Raw genomic sequence first — 19,171 nt, 5'->3', positions numbered from 1 at the left:
TCATGTGACATGGTACGGACGCTGATGGGCGTGATTAGTGACTGACAGTGTCATTTAACTAGTTAGCAGCCGCGGCTGTTTGGGCCACATGTCAGCTGTACAGATCAGCTGTCATATGCCTGAAAACATGCGAGCTCAGCACCGGAGCCCGCATGGAGTGCCGGGATACGACCGTGGATGTACTCATATGTCAAAGGTCGTAAAGGGGTTAAAGGAGTTGCTCCAAAGACAAACTACGTTTTAATTATTATAGCTTGAGATAATAATAAATTCCACAACTGGATGTGTTAAAAAATGTTCCTGTGCTGAGATAATCATATACATGTACCCCTACTATGTACTGTGTAATGGCTGTGTCTTACTGACCAATTTATGGTCGGCACATATCACAGCTCCTGGCCAGGGGGAAAGCATAAGTCACTTATGATAAGTGAGGATAAAAATGACATAGCAGAAGCTTGTAACTGCTGTTTTCTGAAGTAACAGATTTCCAAGCTTGTTTTATCACAGGAGTGAGTGTTTCTGCAGCGTCTACTCTCCAGCCCTCTGAGCTCATTATAAATCAAGTCAGTTCTACAGCAGCCACTAACTTCTTATGTAACTGCCTTTTCTTTTTTCTTCATTGTACAGTAGTAACTATTTTTGCATAATTTAAATATGACCTTAATTTCTTTTTGTTCAACAAATATCTATATTTAAGAGCATAAGAACTCTCTATATATTAGAAACTGTGATTTGTTCATATTACCTTTTTGACTGCTAGAGTGTTGTTGACTATTGTGCTCAATTTTTAACTTGCATGAGGGGCAAGTGTGATTTGTGCTGCAGTACCTTTGTACCTATGAGCCTTGAATACCCATGACCGTGTTACCGGTTCACCACGTGTCTTTTACAAAGAAATATGTTCACATAGTATTGTTAGATGTCTACAATTGACTTAAAGCTTGAGTCATATAAACAGAGATTCTGCTGATTATACAGACAACAATCCTGAGGAGAACCTTTAAAAACATATTTATAATAAAATAAAATGTAATCCACCACAAGATGTACAGTAAAAGGATGTAGAACCAGTTGCATTGCTTACATCTATACAGCCAGGTATTAATATCACATTTGGAGGGTACATAATGCAAACACCCCATCGGTTTGTTGGCGATGCTTTGAACCAGTCATCCTGCCATTACAATTGGCCTTTGCCAAAGTCACTCTGATCTTTAAGCTTGCCCATTTGTTCAGCTTTCTGCATATCAACTTTAAGAGAATCTGTCACTTTCAGAAGCGCTATTTACCTGCAGATATAATGTGCAAATAAGTAGCATTTAAATCATGTTTGGCAGACTTACCGGAGCAGCAGCTACAGGGGGAATACAAACTTATACTCTACCTTCACCCCCTCGCTTCCAGTCATATCGGTGATTACACTCACCGCTCACTACATAGTGAGCACACTGTAATCATTGCCTAGCACATTGATTGATAGCCTGCTTCACAGTGTGAGTGCAGAGCAGTCTGTCAATCTATTTGCCGGGGAGTGATTACAGCACTCTAACGCTATAGTGACCATTGAGCGTCCCCTGCACCACCTTGATGCTTGGAATATTTGCAGGCAAATAGTGTGTTTGGAGGTAACAGGTTCAATTTAAAGAATTGACTGTCACTTGCTTAAAGTATATCTCATCTCTTAATAGTTGAAATTCTCACAAGATGTTATTCATTTCACCTATGTGGAATTTAATGTAAAGACTAGTGATGAGCGAACGTGCTCGCCACTGCCCGACAAGCTTGGCGAGTATTTCCACGTTGCTCGGGCGGGAACTCGGATCCCCGCCCTGCATGTTTGGCGCTCTTTGGAGAGCCAAACAGAGTACACCATTTTTCTGCTCCATTTGCTTGTTAGCACTACAGAATACAGCCAGATCTGTTTCATATTTCAACTATAAAAATCCAGAAATTTGAACTGAACCTGGAAAATATTGGCCTCTTTTTCCATTCTGTTGCAGTGTGTCAGTCAAGCTATTCACACTAGGTTTCTGTGTAGAATAATATTAGCAAATTACAGGACTGCTATTTAAAACCGTGTTTCTCTGTCAGACATATCACATATAACAGTGTTCCAAAATCAGCCATTTCTGCCTTCCATTTCGTTGCAGTGTGTTGGTCAAGCTATAAAATATTGTCCTCCATTTAAAATGGGCAATGTGCGTGGCAAGGGACGGAGAAGTGGACATGATGGTGATGGTGCATTCAGAGGGCGAGGCCATGGTCAAGCTAAAATTGTGCCACAACAAACACCTACATCTTGTTGCCCGACCTTCCTGTCCCTATTGCTAGGGGACCGCAGCACACTACTATTGAACCCAGAGCAATGTCAAAAGATTGTTGGTTGGATAGCAGATAATGCTTCCAGTAACTTTGCCACCACCACTACCACCCTGTCTGCCACACGGTCAAGTCTCAGTAGCCATGAGTCTGGACCACATATTTCTCTTCATGATCATCCTTCCTCCCAACATGCCGAGTGCCCAGAGACAACTGATCCCACACTTGGACACTCAGAAGAGCTGTTCACTTTTCTATTTGTAGACTCGGGCCTCTCGCCCAGCCAGCTTCAAGCGAGTCAAGAGGAGAACCCGTGTAGCGATGCCCAAATATTTGAGCTGCCATGGTCACACAAAGGCAACGGTGGGAAAGTGCAATTACTGTCGCAAGAGGTGGATGATGATGATGAGACACAATTGCCAGAAAATCAGGAGGAGGACCGGAGAGCGGAAGTGAAAGACGAGGTGGTGGATGATATAGTAACTGACCCAACCTGGCAGGAGGACATGCAGAGCGAGGACAGCAGCACACAGGGGGAGGAAGGCATAGCACCACAACAGGCAGGAAGAAGCAGTGTGGTGACCGCAGACACAAGACGGGAAAGCGTTCCCTGTAACACCAACACGACGGAAGTTGCTAGTACAACTATTAGGTCTTCCCGAGTCTGGTTGCTTTTTAAAGACTTTGCAGATAACCTCAAAAAGGCCATTTGCACCACCTGCCAGGCCAGCATCAGCAGGGGTAGCAAAACTATCAGCCTGACCACCACCAGCATGATCAGGCACATGGCAGCAAAGCACCCTACTAAGTGGGCTGAAACCCAGGGTCCAGAAACAGTGTCTGTGGGTGGCACATGCGAAGATACCTCCCACCCTGCACATGTCGGCGCACACTGTCAACTTGCACCATCAGAAAGCACGTCCACTTCCTTGTCCCAGCACAGCGTTCAGTTGTCCCTTCCCCAGTCCTTGAAATGCAAGTGCAAATATGCAGCCAACGCCCCACAGGCCACACAACTAAATTCACACATTTCGCGACTGCTTGCGCTCGAAATGTTGCCTTTTAGGCTCATGGAGACGGAAGCTTTTCACAACCTGATGGCGGCGGTTGTCCCTTGGTACACGTTCCCCAGCCGCCACTATTTCTCCCGGTGTGCTGTTCCCGCATTACACGAGCACGTGTCCCACAACATTAGCCGTGCCCTCAACAACGCAGTTACTGGGAAAGTCCACCTAAACATGGACACGTGGACAAGTGCTTCTGGGCATGGACGGTACATCTTGCTGACGGTACACTGGGTTAATGTAGTGGAAGCCGGGACCCAGTCGGATCTTGGAACGGAACACGTCCTCCCGGAACCGAGGATTGCGGGCCCTGGGTCAATCAGGGTTGCCCCCACATTCTACAGCTCCTGCACCTCCTCCTCTTCAGCCTCCATCTCTGATATGAGCACATCAGTCAGAAGCTGGAAGCACTACAGCACTGCCTCTGCCAAGCGGCAACAGGCTGTGCTGAAGCTAATATGCTTAGGTGACAAACCGCACACCGCTGAAGAGTTGTGGACAGCTCTGAAAGAGCAGGCAGATCTGTGGCTGATACCGCAGAACCTACAGCCAGACATGGTCGTGTGTGACAATGGCCGGAACCTGGTGGCGGCTCTGAAGCGAGGCGAGCTCACACACGTACCATGCCTGGCTCATGTGCTTCACCTCGTGGTTCAGCAGTTTCTCAAAACCTACCCAGATCTGTCGCATCTGCTTGTCAAAGTACGCCGCGTGAGTGCCCATTTAAGAAAGTCAGCTACCCTTCTGCCGCCCTTGCCGTGCTTCAGCAGCATTTGCAGCTTCCAGCTCACCGACTGGTGTGTGATGTCCCCACATGTTGAAACTCTGCATTGTAGATGTTGGGAAGAAATTGTGAGCAGAAGAGGGCAGTTGTTGACTACCAGCATAAACAAGGCTGTTGGTATTCAGGACAGACTCCGCACATAACACCTCAGGAGTGGACATGGATGTCAGACATCTATACCATCCTCCAAAACTTCGAGGATTCCACCAAGATGGTGAGTGGCGACGATGCCATAATTAGTGTCACCATCCCACTTCTCTGTCTTCTGAAACGCTCTCTACTCACAATTAAAGAGGATGCATTGCAGGCGGAGCACGATGAGATGGAGCAAGGAACCATACAGGGTGATTCCACACAGCCCAGCCTCATCTCATCCCAATGTGGATTGGGTGACAATGAGGAAGAAGAGGAGGAGGAAGAACAGGAAAACTAGTTTCCTGCGCTATAGACAGTACTACCTGCACAACTGTCATACCGTCTGTTCAGCGTGGATGGCCAGAGGACAGGGAGGAGGAGGAAGCATGGTCAGTCGTCCTCTTGGTGAGCACATGGAATTCTTGCCTCTTTGCAGCCTGGCACACATGGCTGAGTTTATATTACGCTGCCTTTCCTGTGACCCTCGTGTTGTCCAAAACTTCTAGACCCACGCTACAAGGAGAACTTTCTGTCTCTTATTCCCTTGCCGGACAGGCCTAATAAAATGGGGCAGTACCAGAATGCCTTTGCTGCGGAATTATTAAAAAAATTCCAATCTGAAAACGCTGGCGGCAGAGGTCACAGTTCGTTGGACAGCCAAGGAGTACAGGCGAGAGAGACACAAATGCAATCCAGCAGAGGCAGGGGAACACAGTCAAAGTTCTGGGACAGTTTTCTCAAACTCTCCCATCGCACAGGCCCTAAGGCGCGGGGTACTCTCCCAAGGAGGGAAAAGTTTTGGAAAATGCTGAGGGAGTACCTTGTCGAGCGTACCACTGTCCTCCGTGATTCCTCTGTGCCTTATAATTATTGGGTATCCAAGCTGGACACATGGCATAAACTGGCTCTCTATGCCTTGGAGGTCCTGGCCTGCCCTGCCACTAGCATTTTGTCAGAGCAGGTTTTTAGTGCCGTTGGTGGAATTATAGCCAATAGGCGCATCCGCCTGTCAACTGAAAATGCTGATAGGCTGACTCTTATAAAAATGAACAAGGGCTGGATTGGGCCAGACTTCTCAACACCACCGAATGATAGCAGTGTAGCATAAATTCAAATACAGTGTCTTTTTTTTGGGAGGTCTAACTCTATTTGCATGCACCTCTGTCTTCACACCCAAACATGGGCATAAGCTTCCTGATTTTGTCTATTTTCTCTTGTTCTCCTTCTCTTCATCCTCATCCTTCAACACCATATTACCACAATATCTACCATATCACAATATTTCCGTCTCTTGCAAGGGACATTGGAGTTCCTCCAAATTTTTGGCAGACGTTGCATTCACTACATAGGCAAACAGTATAGGAGACCCATTTCTTAAAAATGGGAACATTGTTTTCAGGAGGCCCTCCGACCTTTACTTCTCTTGCAAGGGACATTTAAGTCACTCCAAATTTTTGGCAGCCGTTGTATTCACTGCATAGGCAAACAATATGGGAGACCCACTTCCTAAAAATGGAAACATTGTTTTCAGGAGGCCCTCCGACCTCTACGTCTCTTGCAAGAGACATTGGAGTTCCTCCAAATTTTTGACAGCTGTTGCATTCACTGCATAGGCAAACAGTATGGGAGATCCACTTCCTAAAAATGGGAACATTGTTTTAAGGAGGCCCTCCAACCTCTATTTCTCTTGCAAGGGACATTGGAGTTCCTCCAAATTTTTGGCAGCCATTGTAGTCACTGCGTAGACAAACAGTATGGGGGAACCACTTCCTAAAAATGGGAATATTGTTTTCAGGAGGCCCTCCGACCTCTACGTCTCTTGCAAGGGACATTGGAGTTCCTCCAAATTTTTGGCAGCCGTTGCATTCACTGCATAGGCAGACAGTATGGGAGACCCACTACCTAAAAATGGGAATATTGTTTTCAGGAGGCCCTTCGACCTCTACATCTCTTGCAAGGGACATTGGAATTCCTCCAAATTTTTGGCAGCTGTTGCATTCGCTGCATAGGCTAACGGTATGGGAGACCCACTCCTTTCTAATGGGAACATGTCGTTGCTGTGGCCCAGCTCTATATGTCTTTAAATTGGTATTGGGGTTTTTCCCAAATTTTGGCAGCCCTTGCAGTCACTGCATGGGTATTACCACTATAGGAGACCCACTCCTTTATAATGGGAACATTTTTTTTACTGAGACCCTCCTCTATGTCTCTTCAAAGGGGTGTTGGGGTGCATCCAAATTTTGGCAGCCCTTGCTGTCACTGCATACGCAATAACAGTATAGGAGACCCACTCTTTAATAATGGGAACAACAAAGCATAGCCGACTGCTGGCACTTTAAGAATAGTAAGGGCCGCCTGATGGCCCTATAAAAATAGTGTTTGTGACTTTCAGAGTCCATCCTTCATAAATGAAACAGGATGGGTCTGATGATGTCTCACACACCATATTGCCAGATAAGGTAGTAAAATGTTAAAATTACATTTCCTGATGACTGCATTTTTCACCATTGAAAGCAATGCAAAAGTACAATAACGCATCAAAAATGCTAAGTGTGAACATAGCCCAAGGTGTGGAGGAGCATTTTTATTTTGGGCTATTTATTTTTCCTTATATACAAGTCATTACCCTGGAAAGGATGTTCCTTAACATTTTTCCCAGGAAAATCCATTTTGGTTTGATTTTGTATGTTTTATTGTGAGTCTGTAAAAATGGCGTAATACCTCTGACAACGTTGTTGACAGCATAGACCTGGGAGTCAGAGATGCTTCCAGGGGTCTTCCCCATGCTGTTCCTTGTAATTTGAGCACTGTTCCCATCGATTTGGGCAATTTTTAGGCCCTCTGCAGACCGTCGGGGTGGGAACCACTGGAAAAATGCTCGAGTTTTCCATAGACTTACATTGAGCTCGTTACACGGACAGAGCACTATAGCATTCCAATTTGCTCGACCCGAGCAAAGAGTACCCAAGCATTTTAGTGCTCGCTCATCACTAGTAAAGACCAATCAGTATATGTTTTTCCTTAGTTTGCATGTTTTTAAAGGGAACCTGTCACCATGATAATGCAGTCTAATCTGCAGGCATCATGTTATAAAGCAGGGGGAAAAGAGCAAAAGAGCAGATTGATATATGCAAGTGCTTCTCACTAAATTAGAATATCATCAAAAAGTTAATTTATTTCATTTCTTCAATACAGTTCTTCTTCTTCTTGAATCTCACCCTTTTCTTAACAAAGAAAATTTCCCCCTTGCCTTTTCTTAACAATCCTTTCAAGGCTGTGGTTATTCCGGTTGCTTGTGCACCTTTTTCTACCACACTTTTTCCTTCCGCTCAACTTTCCATTAATATGCTTGGATACAGCACTCTGTGAACAGCCAGCTTCTTTAGCAATGACCTTTTATGGCTTACCTTCCTTGTGGAGTGTGTCAATGACTGCCTTCTGGACATCTGTCAAGTCAGCAGTCTTCACCATGATTGTGGAGCCTACTGAAACAGACTAAGGGATCTTTTTAAACACTTAGGAAGCCTTTGCAGGTGTTTTTTGTCAATTATTCTAATTTACTGAGATAATGACTTTTGTGTTTTCATTGGCTGTAAGCCATAATCATCAACATTAACAGAAATAAACACTTGATATAGATCACTCTGTTTGTAATGATTCTATATAATATATGAGTTTCACTTTTTGCTTTGAAGAACTGAAATAAATTAACTTTTTTATGATATTCTAATTTATTGAGAAGCACTGGTAGATTTGTGAGAAAAGATTCAAAATATCCTGTGTATTATTCATTAAATTTCTGCTCTTTCTGGGATTTTTGGTCCAATGGGCAGTCCCACATACAGCTAGTTCACAATTTCTTACAGCCTGGGCTAAGGAATCAGTCAAGTCGTCATTAAAATGTATTGAAATTCTTCTCATAGAGGAGAAGAAGCTTTTTGAGGACTTGACTAAAAAATTTAACAAACTAATAGATAAAACCCAGAAGAATAAAGCTGACCCTGATTTCAATAGGAGGGAAAATACATTACAAACCTCTGTTGAAAAATTTCAATCAATGCTCAAAGAAAGGAAACATATTCAGCTCACACGTGATCTACCTGAGTTTAAGGATAACCAGGCCTATAGCTTTGTTCAAAGGCCGACTACAGATAATTCATCGTCAGACATAGACACATCAGACACAAAGAGAGGGGAGGCTAACGGGGGATTTTCTCGTAATCGAGGAAGGCCCTAGAACCCAAAATGTCAAACAAGGAATCAGTCCAGGCAAAAACCAGCATGGAGGGAAACACCTCAATCTCAGATACAATCGTACGGCCTTTGTCTCCATCCTCTTTAGCCTCACAGTCATCTTTTTTAGGAAGGAGCCACCTATGGGTTACGATCTGAGAAAAAGGCCATGGTGGACCAGGTACAGATTATTAATCTTACTTTCTATGTTCTCTCAAAAGGAGTATTCTGTCCTACGGAAATGACTTAACTTTGTACCGACAAAGCCAATTCATTGCTTTAACTGGGTGAAAGATATCAATATTTTTGGGCGAAATCTCAAATGGAGACTATTTTTTCAGCAACATTATAGGGAGCAATGTCACCAGCTGGGGTTATGGATGAGGATATCAAGGGATATCAGGCATTAATAGGGCTATTACAAGAAGGTGTACAAGAAGGTGTCAAAGAAAGGGGACTTGGGCCTTATACAGACGTAAAAAACAGAAGCACTAGAATGCCTCCAAATAATGAAATCACAAGCATTTACATCTTTATGAAATTGGTTGAGGAGGACTTATGCAAGATCTCAAATAAAAACTCCTACTATGATTCTAATATATCTGAGAATGAATCACAGGCATTAATGAAATTGGAAAAGAACAAAGAGCTGATAATTAAAGCATCAGATAACGCGGAAATCTTGACAATATGCTGGTCCATGTTGAATGACGTTGACATCTATGAAATTTTGCCTAATGACCCCATTGCTACCTATACCAAGAACCTTATCAACATCTTGGAGACCGGTAAATAAAGGATTAATCTCAAATAATGAGTATAAATACCTTACACCAGAGATGCCGACAATACCTACATTCTACCCCCTACCTAAGGTCAATAAGGGTCTAAATCCCCTTAGGGGCCGCCTCATAGTTGCTGGCATTGACTCCCTGTCAATGTTGGTATCTACATCAATAGAATACTGTGCCCGTTTGACACTTCATTACCTTTTGTACGTCCGAGACACACTACACCTGTTAACCCTACTCGAGGATGTTACTGTAGAGGAGAATACCATCTTGGCCTCAATTGATGTGGAGGCCCTCTACAGTAGCATCCCACATGATGCGGGACATTTTCTGAAGACAAGAGCAGTGGAATGTTATGACCATAATAGACTAGTGGAGGAACTATTGCTATTTACATTAACCCATAACCACTTCTTCTTTGATGGGAAGTACTTCCACCAGCTCAGGGGTACGGCAATGGAGAGTTCCTGCACCCTCACCTATGCCAATCTGCTCCTGGGCTGGTGGGAGGAGACAACTATCTTTGGGGAGGAAGAAAGATAGTGGCACCCATATATCGGTCTTTGGGCTAGATATTGCGATGACATCTTGGTGTTCTGGTCTGGCCCAGAGGCCGATTTTAGGTAGTTCATGGAAACCAAAACCATTAACAACTATGTTCTCAGTCTTAAATTCATGTTCGAGTGACAAAAAAAACGGATTGACTTTCTTGATCTAACAATAAGAAAAGAAAGGGATGGCTTTATCAGTACAAGTACGTACCGGAAGCCAACAGCCACAAACAGCCTTTTAAAGTGGGATAGCCATCATCTAGTGGCCCTGAAACTGGGCATTCACAAATGCAAGTTCCTCAGAGTCAGAAGAAACTGTACCAATATTGGTGTCTTCAGAAAACAAGCCGATGACCATTATTGCAGGTTCCACGATAGGGGATATCCATGCCAGGTTCTGGATAGATCTTATTCAAAAGCCCTCAGAAGGGACAGACGATCCCTTCTGGTGAACCCCAGTGAAAAACAAGGAACTGAGATCACAAGAATAATAGGCACTATTGACAATCAATCTGAGAAGGTACTTCAGATATTGAAAAAGTACTGAGGGATTCTACTAGCAGATCTGAATGTCAAGGGACTCATTTCGTCCTCTCCCAGTGTCACACTAAACCAGGGGTCTCAAACTCAGCTGGGTATATGGGCCGCACATGGAAAAAATTTGAATTTGGGGGGCCGCATTCTTTGTTCAATGTGACATTTTTTGTGATACCATTTTTTTGTATACACCTTTTGAACATTTTTACCGTGTTTATTTTTTTATAGCTTGGGTCGTTATGGATGTGGCAATAATAAACGTGCACTTTTTTCTGTTTACTTTAGTTTACATATAAAACAGCATTTTTAGTGCCCAATATTTTTTAATGCTTTGTTTTTATTTTTATTTTTGTTATTTTTACAATTTTGTTTCCCCCAATTGGCCACATACAGTAATATTGTCTTACAATTAGCATCATATAGTAATATATAAACAGGAGAAAAAACAAGCGTATTGGCATAAAACAGCTTTATTAGTAATTCATATAAAATTCCATTAATAAATGGCAAGAAATATATAGTGGCCTCTCGAAAAAGCACCCGCGAAACGCGCGTCGAGGCTGCCCTCCATGACAGACACCTGCCCTCATGTGGTCCCCTTTCTACATGAGACAATATTGGGGTGAGTCACCATTGTCCTGTACATGATATGCACTATGGCAATTGATTAATGGCATTGGACTATGGTATACGTGATCCCCATATACTCAGTGGTATATTTAATTGTCCATGTATACCACCTCTTTTTGCCCCGATCTATTTCTTTCTACTACCTCTACTGTTTTGTCATTATTATATAATACTCATTACATTTCCTCCCTTCAGGAGGATGTGTGTGTAATACTTGTATGTTTTTTGATATTTATGTAATTTCTTGAATATATCTATATTACCCTTTCTTTTGGGCTATAGATTTAGTGGGTTTTTTTGATCTGCATGTCTGCACTTTACACTATATATTTCTTGCCATTTATTAATGGAATTTTATATGAATTACTAATAAAGCTTTTTTATGCCAATACGCTCATTTTTTCTCCTGTTTATATATATCTTGTTCGAGTTGGCGACACGGATATGGGGTGTGAGTGGCATTTCCTCCACACCGCCTTTGTGTGAATCTCAACATGTGGGCTACTGGGTTTCTCATCATATAGTAATGTAGTAATGTTCCCCATCCAAGTTCCCATCTTGTACTAATGTGCCCCATCCAGGTCTCCATCCTGTGGCTATGTGCCCCATCCAGGTCCCCATCTTGTGGCTATGTGCCCCATCCAGGTCTCCATCTTGTGGCTATGTACCCCATCCAGGTCCCCATCCTGTGGCTATGTGCCCCATCCAGCTCCCCATCCTGTGGCTATGTGCCCCATCCAGGTCCCCATCTTGTGGCTATGTACCTCATCCAGGTCCCCATCCTGTGGCTATTTGCCCCATCCAGATCCCCATCTTGTGACTATGTGCCCCATCCAGGTCCCCATCCTGTGGCAATGTTCCCGATCCAGGTCCCCATCTTGTGGCTATGTGCCCCATCCAGGTCCACATCTTGTGGCAATGTTCCCCATCCTAGCCCCCATCTTGTACTAATGTGCCTCATCCAGGTCCCCATCTTGTGGCTATGTGCCCCATCCAGGTCCCCATCTTGTGGCTATGTAGCCCATCCAGGTCCCCATCTTGTGGCTATGTAGCCCATCCAGGTCCCCATCCTGTGGCTATGTGCCCCATCCAGGTCCCCATCCTGTGGCAATGTGCCCCATCTTGTGGCTATGTGCCCCATCCAGGTCCTCATCTTGTGGTTATGTGCCCCATTCAGGTTCCCATCTTGTGGCTATGTGCCCCATCCAGGTCCCCATCTTGTGGCTATGTGCCCCATCCAGGTCCCCATCTTGTGGCTATGTGCCCCATCCAGGTCCCCATCTTGTGGCTATGTGCCCCATCCAGGTCCACATCTTGAGGCTCTGTGCCCCATCCAGGTCCACATCTTGAGGCTCTGTGCCCCATCCAGGTCCCCATCTTGTGGCTATGTGCCCCATCCAGGTCCCCATCTTGTGGCTATGTGCCCCATCCAGGTCCCCATCTTGTGGCTCTGTGCCCCATCCAGGTCCCCATCTTGTGGCTATGTGCCCCATCCAGGTCCCCATCTTGTGGCTATGTGCCCCATCCAGGTCCCCATCTTGTGGCTATGTGCCCCATCCAGGTCCCCATCCTGTGGCTCTGTGCCCCATCCAGGTCCCCATCTTGTGGCTATGTGCCCCCTGTGCTGTTCTTCACACGCATAAAATAGAAAAAAAAAGATGATTCTCACCTGTCCTCCGTTCCCTCGGCGTCCTTCCTGCAGATGTGGCCCGCAGGCACCACAGAGTCAGACCCTGTGACGGTCCCGACCTGGTCCAGGAGGAGCCGCCGACAGCAGCGCTGCATTGCCACACAGAGACTGTCTCCCAGCACAGCATTTCCAATGCCAGCCGCCGGCCAATCAGAGGCCAGCAGCTGACATCTGCGTATGGCAATGACGTCATACTCGCTGCACCGACACGCAGATGTCAGCGGCTGGCCTCTGATTGGCTGGCAGCTGGCATTGGAAATGCTGTGCTGGGAGATGGTCTCTGTGTGGCAATGCAGCGCTGCTGTCAGCGGCTCCTCCTGGACCTGGTCAGGATCATCAAGGGGTCTGTGCCTGTGGGCCGCATTAAGCAGCCTCAGGGGATGCATGTGGCCCGCGGGCCGCGTGTTTGAAACCCCTGCACTAAACCCAGAAACTGGCTGAATAGAAAATCCTGAGGATACTATAAATGTGAGAATTGCTGTAGGTGTGGGTGGATGGACGTATGCAAGACCTTTAGGAGCTCGGCAACGGGCAGGGTATTTTCATTGAGAGACTTTGGAAATTGTAAGATATCTGGGGTGGTGTACAAAGCCACCTGTACATGTCCTTTGGACTACGTGGGGAAGATCAGGTAAGAGAAGCGAGTGGGGGAACACCTAGGGGACATTAGAAAAAAATGGGATACCCCAATTGCACAACATATGATCGTTGTCCACGGGGGACAGTTGAGAGAAATATCATTCTGTATGATTTAACTTATAAGACCCAAAAAAGAGGGGGTAATCTTGATAAAGCAATTCTGAAAAGGGAATCCGAATGGATATTCAGAATGCAATCCCTGTTCCCTAAATGGTTGAACAAACAGCGCTTGTATACATGTTTTCTTTGAAAACTATCTAGGCTCCTTTGTGGTCTTCCCTCTGCTTCACTTAGATAAACTTATGTCCTCACCACTCATACAAAAAATAGGGATAATTTCCATTCAGCATGCTATGCTCCCTACCACTACTAGTCTGGTGGTTTTCCCATTGAGGGAAATATATCTTTTATCATAATATTTTAAAATTTTATTATATAATTGTATATAAAAATGGGGTATCCATAATCGATTGTGTGTACTTGTTTAGACCCCCAATTTTTTCTTTACCTAAAGGCTTTTCTTGTTCCCTAGATCCTCCTCACCTTGTAAATGCTAGAGATATTGGGGGATATACACTATATAGTAACATACCGTGAAAATGCCACAAATGTTGGTTCATATATTGTACAGAGATACGGTATATATATATTGTATTGCATGATCATAATATACACTACGTATATCATGCAAATGCTAGAAATTCTCCTGCATATATTATACAGAGACATTTATATACTGTATTGCATGACCACAATATGGGCTTTCTCCCCCTTGCGCTCCAATTAGGTATTAGGATCCTTTTTTCTGATCTGAGCATTGAGGATACGGCGGTCATGTGACCTGTCACGTGACTAAATGACGTCATCAAAGGTCCTTTCACACCACCGCGAGCCGTACAACAGACCGGACGCAGCGGAGAAAACACCAGGGGCCATCGGAAGGTAAGTATAATATTTATTTTTTACCATTTTTATTCTTTTTTTTAACTATTAACTTGGTCACACTATATAAATCCATGCCGGTTACATGGATTTATATAGTGTGACTAAGTTGTCAAGCACTTTTCCAAGTGATGCTAAAGTTGCTTGGAAAAGCGCTTGATAACCCGCATGCAGAAATGCATGCAAAAACGCTTGACAAACGCTTCTACCTGGCAGGAAAAACGCATGTAAAATCCGCATGCATTTTTCCTGCCAGGGAGAAGCGGAAAAAATATGCAGCATTTCTGCATCATGGGCACTTAGCCTTAAATGCTGAAAATACAGGTTTTACTGTATCTTTTCTCACAAACCTATATATACAGTATATATAAATCTGCTCAGCTCCCCCTGCTCTATAACATTGTGCCTGTAGATTAGACTGCATTTTCATGGTGACAGGTTTCCTTTAAATCTTACCATGACTAAAATAAAAGGATCAGTCAAAATGTAGTTTTGATGCAATGACAAGGCAACATCCAGCTCCAAACTACTTCCTACATTTATTTTCCTGTTTGAGATTGCCGGAAAACAAGAAACTACAAATCAGCAATATCTGCAAGCAGTCAAAGTCTGGGCTGCTACATTTCTCAAGGCTGCATGCAAGCTCAGGTTCAGATTCTCAGAAAGCACTGACCGGACATTCCCTGTATAGGAGTGCAAGAAATAGCACAAAGTCATAAAGTAGTCAAGTTTGACCTATGAGTGATCTTCATTCCAGTAGCTGTCTTTCTGTTTAACATGAACAGCTGGAGAACTGAAGCAATCCACATCTAATAAACCTTCTGTAAAATCCTAATTCTTAGAAATTGTGATAATTATTTGATACAGGAAAAATATATATATCTTTGTACCGTGTTAACGAGTAGATAGAGAAATATTTAGATTTGAGAGTCCTCAGTGGTTGATGCCTTTTAATGGCCAACTGAAAAAGATGGTAACAAATTGCAAGCTTTCGAGACTACTCAGGTCTCTTCATCAGGCTAGTATAACACAAAATCTGAAGAGTCACATATTTATACACAGCAAGACACAGAAATAATGCAATAGATGAGACAAGTGACATAGAGCAAAGCTATTACTATGGGAGAGGGATAAACAGTTGTGGCCGTAATTATTGAAATAGTTCATATATAAGGAGTGTGGAAGTTTTATTGTCCTGTGATTAAAGTCTGGTCCGGGCTTTGATGCCTGAGGTCTGGTCTGAGGAGCACATTCCTTAGTTGATGTAGAATGCAATTTGTAACCATCTTTTCAGTTAGCCATTAAAAGGTATCAACCACTGAGGACTTTCAAATCTAAATATTTTGATAATTATTTGGACATTATAAAATGAAATCTTGTCAAATATTGAAAGAGGAATTTCCCTGATCTATGCAAATATGCAAGTCTAAAATACAACTTACTACATATGTAAAAAATGCAAATAGTTTAAATTATTCATTGTGCAAATGAATAGGATATTTTATACCCAATTCACATGCAACTGAAAAAATCCTTGTAGAATAATGAATGTGCTACACACATACTCTGTGTGTAGAATTATTAGGCAAGTCAGTATTTTTACCATATCATAATTTTTATGCAGAATTTCCAACACCAAGCTGTATACACTTGAATGGTTATTAGATGAAGCAGATCAGGTGATGTGTATTTGAGTAATGAGGGAGGGTGAGGCTTAAGGATAAACACTGGCGTAGCACCAATGGCGACAGGCCTTGCTACTGCTATGGGGCCCATGTGCCGGGAGGGCCCACAGCGGGCCCTCACCACACAGGACCCTCCCCGCACCGGGCCCCGCCTCCACCCATTAGCACCCGACTGCCCGCCCGCACAGAATGATGGGGTGGAAGCGTCTGTTGACGCTCCCTCCTCATCATTGTTTCTCGCGCTGACGACCGAAGGGGGGGCCCAGTGCGAGCAATGATGATGGAGGAGGGAGCATCAGCAGACGCCTCCATCCCCATCACTCTTCCTCAAAGTCTGACGTCTCAGGCCAGCGGGCACATTGACGTCATTACAGGGCGCCTGCTGCTCTTAGATGTCTGGCGCTTCACACCGCACGCTGAGGAAACTGGAGTATTGGGTGGAACCAGGAGAGGTGAGTACTGTGTTTATTTTTTTTTAAATCAATGACCAGTGGCCGTAGCACAGTATGGGGGGTGCATTATATTGTGTGGAGGAGTATCATGGGGGTAGTGCATTATATTGTGTGGAGGACCATAGGGGGTGCATTATACTGTATTGAGGCTCATGAGGGTGTATTATATTGTGTGGAGGACCATGGGGGTGCATTATGCTGTATGGAGGACCATGGGGTGCATTATACTGTATGGAGGATGATGGTGGTGCATTACGCTGTATGGAGGACCATGGGGTGCATCAAGCTGTATGGAGGACCATGGGGGTGCATTATATTGTGTGGATGACCATGGGGGTGCATTATGCTGTATGGGGGACCATGGGGTGCATTATGCTGCATGGAGGAATATGGAGATGCATTATATTGTGTGGAGGACCTTGTGAGGAGTGCATTATATTGTATGAAGGACCATGGGGTGCATTATGCTGTATGATGGACCATGGGGGTGCATTATATTGTGTGGAGGACCATGGGGTGCATTATTCTGTATGGAAGACCATGGAGGTGCATTATACTATATGGAGGACCATGCGGATGCATTATACTGTATGGAGGACCAACGGGAGTGCATTATATTGTGTGGAGGACCATGGAGGTGCATTATGCTGTATGGAGGACCATGGGGATGCATTATATTGTGTGGAGTACCTTGTGAGGAGTGCATTATATTGTATGAAGCACCATGGGGTGCATTATGCTGTATGATGGACCATTGGGGTGCATTATATTGTGTGGAGGACCATGGGGGTGCATTATTCTGTATGGAGGACCATGGGGGTGCATTATGCTGTATGATGGACCATGGGGGTGCATTATATTGTGTGGAAGACCATGGGGGTGCATTACGCTGTATGGAGGACCATGGGGATGCATTATACTATATGGAGGACCATGCGGATGCATTATACTGTATGGAGGACCATGGGGGTGCATTATACTATATGGAGGACCATGGGGTGCATTATGCTGTTTGGAGGACCATGGGGGTGCATTATATTGTGTGGAGGACCATGGGGTGCATTATTCTGTATTGAGGACCATGGGGGTGCATTATACTATATGGAGGACCATGCGGATGCATTATACTGTATGGAGGACCAATGGGGGTGCATTATATTGTGTGGAGGACCATGGAGGTGCATTATGCTGTATGGAGGACCATGGGGATGCATTATATTGTATAGAGGACCTTGTGAGGAGTGAATTATATTGTATGAAGGACCATGGGGTGCATTATGCTGTATGATGGACCATGGGGGTGCATTATATTGTGTGAAGGACCATGGGGGTGCATTATTCTGTATGGAGGACCATGGGGGTGCATTATTCTGTATGATGTACCATGGGGGTGCATTATATTGTGTGGAAGACCATGGGGGTGCATTACGCTGTATGGAGGACCATGGGGATGCATTATACTATATGGAGGACCATGCGGATGCATTATACTGTATAGAGGACCAAGGGGGTGCATTATACTATATGGAGGCCTATGGGGGTGCATTATACTTGAATAGAGGACCATAGGGGGTGCATTATATCATGTGGAGGACCATAGGGGTGTATTCTATTTTGTAGATGACCATGGGGGTGCATTATACTGTATGGGGGACCATGGGAGTGCATTATACTGTATGGAGGACCATGAGGATGCATTATAATGTATGGAGGATCATAGGAGTGCATTACACCATATGGAGGACCATGGGAGTGCATTATACTGTATGGAGGATCACGGAGGGCGCATTATATTGTATGGAGGACCATAGAGGGTGCATTGTATTGTATGAAGGACCATGGGGAGAGCATTTCATTATATGGATGATCATGGGGAGAGCATTTTATTATATGGAGGACCATGGGGAGAGCATTTTTTTTATATGGAGGCCCATGGAGGGTGCATTATATTCTATGGAGGACCATGGGGAATGCACTATACTTTATGGAGGACCACTGTGAGAGCATTATATTCTATGGAAGACCATGGGGAGTGCCCTATATTTTATGGAGGACTATGGTGAGAACATTATATTCTATTGAGGACCATGGGGAGTGCATTATACTATATGGAGGGTTATGGGGGCGCATTATAGTATATGGAAGGCTATGTGGGGCAATTATAATATGTGGGGGTCCATTATACTATATGCAAGCAATTATACAGTGTGAAGGTTTTTATGGGGTCCTTTATACTGTGTGGGGGCCATTATACTGTTTTTAGGGCTAGTGCGGGCCATTATACTGTATGTAGGCCCATTATAGTGCATGGAGAGCTGTGTGGGAGTCACATTGGGGATCATTCTGTGTTGGGGTCACCATACTTTGCCTTTGGAGTTGAGGTGGGGTACAGTAGGGTCATTATTCTGTGCATGTGGAGGAATTCACCATGGAGGTATCATACTGTGCTTGGGGGGCACTTTTGTTTGCATAATACTTTCATGGGGGCAAGGAAAGAGGAATCTAGGACTAAAGCAGGAGGAAAATTACTATGTAAAGACTGGAAAGTTGCGAGATATGCTCTTCTGTGACCCGACAATTCTTTATTTATTTTTTGGGGTGGGGCAATTAGAACTTCTGCTATGGAGCCCCATGATTTCTATGTATGCCCCTGAGGATACAATACCGTTATCAAAGTGTGCAGAATTATTAGGCAGCTTGTTTTCTTCAGGCAAAA

Source organism: Phyllobates terribilis, unplaced genomic scaffold (assembly GCF_046119375.1).
Source record: "Phyllobates terribilis strain yellow unplaced genomic scaffold, ASM4611937v1 Scaffold_11__3_contigs__length_659146591, whole genome shotgun sequence".
Taxonomy (NCBI): domain Eukaryota; kingdom Metazoa; phylum Chordata; class Amphibia; order Anura; family Dendrobatidae; genus Phyllobates; species Phyllobates terribilis.
The sequence above is the reverse complement of the archived record's forward strand: the minus strand, read 5'-3'. Positions refer to the sequence as shown.